The sequence below is a fragment of the Mobula hypostoma genome, chromosome 9 (genome assembly GCF_963921235.1).
Source record: "Mobula hypostoma chromosome 9, sMobHyp1.1, whole genome shotgun sequence".
NCBI lineage: Eukaryota > Metazoa > Chordata > Chondrichthyes > Myliobatiformes > Myliobatidae > Mobula > Mobula hypostoma.
Genome location: NC_086105.1, coordinates 144,556,810 through 144,564,850, shown reverse-complemented (window position 1 = coordinate 144,564,850; position 8,041 = coordinate 144,556,810). Strand labels below are relative to the sequence as shown.

General features: G+C 45.4%; 1 long non-coding RNA gene across 1 annotated transcript; it reads right to left on the bottom strand.

The window, feature by feature from the left end:
* Positions 1-747: 747 nt before the first annotated feature.
* LOC134351411 (uncharacterized) lies at positions 748-6,904 on the bottom strand. The gene is made up of 3 exons (XR_010019145.1): positions 6,790-6,904; positions 3,159-3,305; positions 748-881 (listed from the first exon to the last, which is right to left on the bottom strand). It is a non-coding gene; the product is annotated as an uncharacterized LOC134351411 (long non-coding RNA).
* Positions 6,905-8,041: the final 1,137 nt, after the last annotated feature.

The following is an 8,041-nucleotide window of genomic DNA, read 5'->3' as shown; positions in this document are numbered from 1 at the left end:
GGCAGCTTTGTCAGCTTGTTCACTGTGGATGTTTGACATCAATGTTTTTTTTTGACATGCTATGTCAGAGACTGAATGCTGAAAATATTACCCTTTGGTCTTCAACCAAGCAAATAAAAACTGAGAATTCTTAAACGGTTCAGAGGTCTGTAAAGTAAACAAAATCCGTGGCACACAGGCAGTAACACATCAGTACATATGGCAATGGCAAGTGATTCAGTTAACAATGCAAGAAATGGACGTGTTGGAACCCTGGCGGGAGAGCGTCCTTTGCAATAATCCGCTTTAGTCTGGCCAAAGATCTTTTTCATATTCATTTTTAGGATCTTGGCATCACAAGAAAGGGCAGCATTTATTACCCTGGAGGATGTTGATAGGGAGCTGCCTTCTCCTTTGAAAGGTTCCAGAAGTGGGCCAGGAGCATCATGGAGGATGCCACCCACACTGCTCACGGGCTGTTTGTCCCACTCCCATCAGGGTGGAGGCTGTGTAGCATCCACGCCAGGACCACCAGACTCAAAAACAGCTTCTTTCCCCAAGCAGCCAGCCTCCCCTCCACACCCCCAGCCACCACTGCTTTATCATTTCCTGTCAGTCGCCTTACGTACAGACACTCCTGTGCCTAGTGTCACTTTATGGACGTACAATCAGTCTATGTATATAAGCTATGTTATGTATTTATACTTACGGTGTTTTTTTCATGATGCATCAGATCCAGGGTAACAATTACTTCAGTCTCCTTTACACTTGTGTACTGGAAATGACACGAAACAATCTTGAATCTTGAAACGTGCAGGTGCTTCCTTGGTGCTGTTGGGGAGGTAGCTCCGGGATTTACGCCCAGCGATAACGTAGAGCCAGTGATTGATAGATTCAGGGTTCTACCGCACAGAAACAAGATTTTAGTTCAACTGTCCATGTTGGACATTGAATTTATTTATTTATCCTTCCATCTATCTATCAATTTATCCATCCATCTATCTATCTATCTATTTATTTATCGGGCTACCTCGTGGAATAGTCCCTTCTGGTCCTCCGAGCCACGGCGCCAATGATCCCCTAATTTAATCTTAGCCTAATCATGGGACAATTTACAATGGCCAATTAACCTACCAATCGGTACGTTTTGGACTATAGGAGGGAACTGGAGCACCCGGAGGAAATTCACGTGGTCACGGGGAGAACGTCCTTACAGGCAGCGGTGGGAATTGAACCCCGGTTGCTAATACTGTAAAATGTTGAGCTAAGCACTGTGCTACCATGCCACCCCATAAGGAGTGCTGCCACAAGAAAGCAGCATCCATCCTCAAAGACCCCTATCATCCATTCCATCGTGGCTGATTTATTATCCCTCTCAGCCTCACTCTCCTGCCTTCTCCCCAAAACCTTTGACACCCTGACTAATCAAGAACATATCAACCACCGCTTTAATTGTACTCAATGTCTTGACTTCCACAGCCATCTGCTGCAAAGATTTGCATAGATTCACCACTCTCTGGCTAAACAAATTCCTACTCATCTCCATTTTAACTGGATGTCCCTCTATTCTGAGACTGTGCCCTCTGGTTCTAGACTCTCCCCCACATGTACATACTCTGCAAGATGAGTGGACTGGAATACTGGGTCAGCTATAAATAAATCTAAAAAATATTGACCACAGATTTGCTGTGGCTTGCCCTTATCTGTTCCTGGCCTTGGTTGCTGGAGTCAATTCTAATGGTTTCCTGGAACCCAGTAATTGATGACGTATTAACCAATCAAACCACAGGTAAGGAGAGGGTAGAGTGAGATGGATGAGGTTGCAAGGAATCAACATGGAGTCGATGGGCTGAAAAGCTCATCCCTCTATCACAATAAGCAAGATAGCAAACCAGGAAGGTTGAAGTCTTTTACAGAACTTTTAAGATTGGAACTTGCTCTTAAATCAGGGCAGAGACGGAATTATATATAAAAAAACAAAATCATAAACGATCATTATTTTCAAATCCCTTAAACCTTGAAACAGCTGTCTGAGGAAGTTATAATTCACATACTTAAAATAGTTTTCTTAGGACTGTAAGTATTTTAGTTCTTTGCACAGTTAAATGGCAAAATATTGTACAATAAAGCATTACGATTTGAGGATATTTTACAGTTGGACTCATTCAAAACTTATCGGGATTCTTGGAGTTACTTTGCACTCTGGTTCCCCTCGGCAAATAGTTGAGCTGCTTTGCCAACCATAATGCTGGGATTCATACCTTAAGTGCTGTGGAAGATCGGGGGGTTGCTGGGCAGCACGGCTCGAAGGGCCAGAAGGGCCGATTCTGCGCTGTACCTCAATCAATCAATCAATAATGTGATAGATTGTGTGGCCAGAAGTCCATCCTATTGTACAAGAGGTCCATACAAGAGTCTGATAACTGTGGAATAGAAACTGTCCTTGAGCCTGGTGGTATGTGCTTTCAGGTTTTTGTAACTTCTGCCCGATGGGAGTGGAGATGAAAGAGAATGTCTGGTGAGTGTGGGGTCTTTGATTCTGCTGGCTGCTTCAATGAGGCAGTGAGAAATTTAGACGGCGTGCGAGGAGGGGCGGCTGGTTTCCGTGAAGGGCTGGGCTGCGACCGCGTTTCTTGCGGTCACGTGCAGAGTAGTCGCCATACAAAGCCACAGTGCATCCGGACGAAGTGCTTTCCATGGCGCATCAATAAAAATTAGTATGAGTTGACAGAGGCATGCCAAGCTTCTTTAGTCCCCTGAAGAAGTAGAGGTGTGGGTGAGCTTTCTTGACCTTGACATCAACGTGTTTGGACCAGGACAGGGTATCGGAGATGTTCACACCAGAGTACTTGAAGCTCTCAAGCCTCCTAACCTCGGGTTTTGCTGAGTGGCTGGGAAGATGGGCATTCTATGTTATACTGGTGCCGGAAGCATGGCAACACTTGTGGGCTGCCCCCAGCACAATCCTTGGCCAATATTGGTCATTGGCACAGTATAAACTTGAACTTTATCATTTACCTGCACTGCTCTTTTTCAGCAGGTTTTGCACTTAATTCTACATTGTAATTGTTTTACCTTGTTCCACCTCAGTGCACATGGAATGATTTGATCTGTATAAACAGTTTGCAAGACAAGTTCTTCACTGTATCTCACAACATGTAACAATAATAAACCAATACCTTGGCTGGAACTGTTCTGCAGATCCACATTCCTGTTTGATTCCCATCTCCTCTGATATCCAAAGATCCATCGGCCACTATCGCATATACATTGAACAACTGCACTTCCACGGCCTCTGGGCAAGGGTTCCAAAGATTCACAACCCTCTGTGTAAATAAATATTTCTACATTTCTGATGAAACTGTTCACTGAATGTTTCAATGTACAAGAGACAAATAGAGCTAATCTGTAGGGTCATAGAGTCATAGAACACTGCAGATCAGAAACAGGCCCTTCAGGCCATCTAGTGCCAAACTATTATTCTGCCTAGTCCCACTGATCTACACCCATACCATAGCCCTCCATACCCCTCCTATCCATGTACCTATCCAAATTTCTCTTAAATCAAACCTGCAGCCTCCAGGAGGAGAGGAAAAGATGGCGGCGTGACGCAGCTCACAGCGGCCACTCCAGTGGTTATGTCTGTTATTTGTCAAGTAGGGTGCGGTGCACAATCCTGATTTGATGGAGACGGATGTAAGAGCACAGAGGAACATCTGGTGAAACTTCTGAAATGCCTGCTTCGCTGCTGCTGCTACTGTGTGGTCCGAAATCTCTGGAGGGGAAGGCCCTGAGTCCTCGGCTTTGCCTGTTGCTTGGCTGCCGGGGCGGGGTCGAAGCGCTCGGCAGAGGATGGTGCTCGGTGCTCGGTATCGGGGGGCTGGTCGGAGGCTCGAAGTTTTCGAACGGACTACAAGTCAGCTGCGGTCGAGTGCTTCCAATGGTGCTGCAGTGGCAAGTTTGCGGCGCTTGGAGGTTCATGGCAGGGAGAGTTTCTCCCTTCTACCGTCTGCGTGAGATGATGAGGCCATCGGGACTTTGAGACATTTTTTTTAACCGTGCCCATGGTCTGCTCTTTATCAAATTACGGTATTGCTTTGCACTGTTGTAACTATATGTTATAATTATGTGGTTTTGTTAGTTTTAGTCTTGGTTTGTCCTGTGTTTCTTGTGATATCATTCTGGAGGAACATTTATCATTTTTTAATGCATGTATTTCTAAATGACAATAAACGAGGACTGAGGGTCCTCATAATCTAATATTAGCCACTGCCACCGCTGACAGCTCATTCCACACTCTCACCACCCTCTGAGTGAAGAAGATTCCCCTCTTGCTCTCCTTAAAAATTTCACCTTTCACCCTTAACCCATGACCTCTAGTTTTGGTCTCACCCAACCAGAGTGGAAAAATCCTGCTTGCATTTACACTATCTATCTTTATAAAAAGATTATATGGCCAGCTTCTGTTCCACTTTACTCAGCATTTATTTTCTTTTTTTGTAAAAGAGTGACTTAATTTTGACTGTGAAAGAAAAGACAGTCATTTGAGAGGGTGTGGATTACAGAACCAAAGCAAGAATTTAGATTAGTATTGGAACTAGTTGATGGAGGAGCTAAGTGTACCCAATTACAGACAATGTGCATTCTGGAGGAATGTGATTCAAAGTTTGAAGGGAGTAGACAAATTGGAAAATGCTTTGAACTTGTTTGAGAACAGATGAATGCAGACCCTTAAACCATAATCAGAATGAAAGTGAACACAGGATCACTTTTATAAACGCAGAGTGGGGAGTTTTCTAACTGGCTGCACCACAGCCCAGTATGGAAACAGCAACGCCCAGGAACGGAAAAGCCTTCAGAAAGTGACGGACACAACCCAGTCCCATTGCAGGCAAGGCCCTGCCCACCTTTGAGCACGTTAGCATGGAGCACTGGTGCAAGAAAGCAGCATCATTCATCAAGAATCACCACCATTCAGGTGAAACTCACTTCTCTGTACCACCATTAGACATAAACTACTGGATCCTTAAGTCCCACACCACCAGTTATTACCTTACAACCATCAAGCTCCTAAACTGTTGTGGACGATTTCACTCACCACAACTTTGAACTGATTCTACAACCCACAGATTCATTTTCAAGTACTGTTTACTACTCAGTTTTTTAGCTTGTCAGTCTTTGTTTAGGTATAGTTTTTCATAAATTCTATTGTATTTAGTTTTTAGTTTCTCAAAATGGCTGCAGGAAAATGAATCACAGGGTAGTGTATGGTGACATAGGCGTAGTTTGATATGAATTTTACTTTGACTTTGACATCAGCTTGCACGGTTAGTCTGTGACCAGCTCAGAGATGTAGAAGGTTCACCCGCTGTCCAAAATGGAGCTCATTGTGGGGCAGGGAGGTGTTTGCTGACTTGTTCTCTAATCCTTCCATGGTCTCCGGGATCTCTGTCACACCAGCCTTCGGTCATTTGTTCGCTGATTTTGGCCACCTGAATTTTTATCACTCCTTCATCCGCTTCAACTGCCTGAACCCCCCAAGCCACACATTACCTCCATAAACCTCTCCCTCCTCCAGTGGGACACTCCCTACCATCAACCCCTTCTGGGTAAGCCTTTTATTTAAATGTATTTATTTTATTTAGAGATACATCATGAACAGGCCCTTCCAGCCCAATGAGCTGCACTCCCCAGCTACCCACTGATTTCATCCGAGCCTAATCACAGGACAATTTACAATGACCAATTAACCCGCTAACCTGTAGGTCTTTGAACAGCAGGGGGAAACCAGAGCAGACCGAGGAAACTCACGCAATTCACAGGGATAACGTATAAACCGCTTACAGACGGGGCCAGAATTGAACTCCAAACCCCAGAACGCCCCAAGCTTCGGACTACTGTTCACCTGTGCTTCCACCCCCTTATGGCGTTAATGAATCATTGCTAACTTTCCGATTAAGTACCCACAGAGAAAGCAGGATCTCCCAGTGTCCACACATTTTAATTCCACATCCCATTCCCATTCTGACATGTCTATCCACGGCCTCCTCTACTGTAAAGATGAAGCCACACTCAAGTTGGAGGAACAACACCTTATATTCCGTCTGGGTAGCCTCCAACCTGATGGCATGAACATTGACTTCTCTAACTTCCGCTAATGCCCCACCTCCCCCTCATACCCCATCCGTTATTTATTTATATACACACATTCTTTCTCTCTCTCTCCTTTTTCTCCCTCTGTCCCTCTGACTATACCTCTTGCCCATCCTCTGGTTTTCCCCCCCTCCCCCTTTTCCTTCTCCCTGGGCCTCCTGTTCCATGATCCTCTCATATCCCTTTTGCCAATCACCTGTCCAGCTCTTGGCTCTATCCCTCCCCCTCCCCCTCCCACTTTCAAATCTCTTACTAGCTCTTCTTTCAGTTAGTCCTGACGAAGGGTCTCAGCCTGAAACGTCGACTGTACCTCTTCCTAGAGATGCTGCCTGGCCTGCTGCGTCCACCAGCAACTTTGATGTGTGTTGCTTGAATTTCCAGCATCTGCAGAATTCCTCGTGCTTAGGAAGGTTTTGTATTCAGCTTCAAAATCAGACCACGTGTACATTGAAACATACAGTGTTTCAATGCGTCTCGATTCCCCACCCTCACACCTTCCGCTTCACCTGGTCTCACCCATCATCGACCAGCATGCACTCAGCCTCCCCCCACTCCCCCACCACCACCTTATTCTGGCGTCTGCCCTCTTCCTTTCCAGTCCTGGGGTCTCAGCCTGAAATATCGGCTGTTTATTCCTCTCCGTAGGTGCTGCCTGACCTGCTGAGTTCCTCCAGTGTTTTGAATGTGTTGCTCCAGATTTCCAGCATCTGCAATGCGGTCTCATCTGGTGTTCATATATCCCATACCAGCGGTTTATTATATTGCATTTTTCACTTTCGCCTGATGAAGTTGTACTTTCTCCACCGTGCAGACAGTGGAATCGTCACTTCCAGCTGCCTGGGGACAAAGAATTTATTGCACTGTTGAAATCAAAGGCAGTGGTGTAAAAGGGAGAATAGAGAAAGTTCAATAACACACGTTCGCTGAGAAACAACCAACACAGTCGCACCAAGGGTGGTACGAGAACGGGTGCTGACAAAAAGAAGCAGCGGAAATGAACTTGTATATCAGTCTCAAAAAGGGAAAGCTGCATAGTGTAGCGATCTGATCTTATCAGCAGCTTCTGCTGTGCAGCAAGTCCGATTTCATCGACCACCAAGGGTGCTCGGAAAGGCACGTCCACCAGTCAGATTATTATCTCACAGGGCTCGAGGAAAACAGTAAATGGAGAGGGAGATGTGATATTCAGCGTGTTTCTCGACGGGGAAGGACTCTGACTGATGGGGTTGCACTCACAGAAACCTCCAGGAATCAGAACCAGAATTAGCTTTGATATCAAGTTCAAGTTTAATCATTCAACCACCCATGAATACAGCTGAAAGTTCCTCTGGGGCCAAGGTGCAACACACAGAAGCAGCAGCCATACACAGCACAAGGTGCATAAAGCACATATGGCAGTAAAAATGCAGTCATACAAAGATAGCAGTAAAAAGTACAGTGATACAAAAATAAACATATAGTCTGTCCCTTCGTGACACGTCCTGTAAATTGATGGTGCATGGGTATTTCAGCAAGAACAAGCTGTTTTCTCTGTTCCGCAGATGAAGGTGCGCACGCACACCATCCAATCTACATCACTGACCTACGCTGTAAAATTTGTTGTTTTGCGGCAGCAGTGCAGAGCAATAAGTAAAAAATGCTATACAATAAAAAAATACATTAATAATTCAATTAAATAGTAGAGCAAAAAGGGAGCAAAGATAGTAAGGTAGTGTTCACTGTCCGTACAGAAATCTGAGGGCGGAGGGGAAGAGGTTCCTAAAACATAGAGTGGGGTCTTCAGTCTCCTGTACCTCCTCTCTGAGGGGAGTAGTGAGAACAGGGCACGTCCTGGGTGATGGGAGTCCTTAACGATTGATGCCACCTTTTTGGGGCATCGCCTTTTGAAGATGTCCTCTGTGCTGGGGGG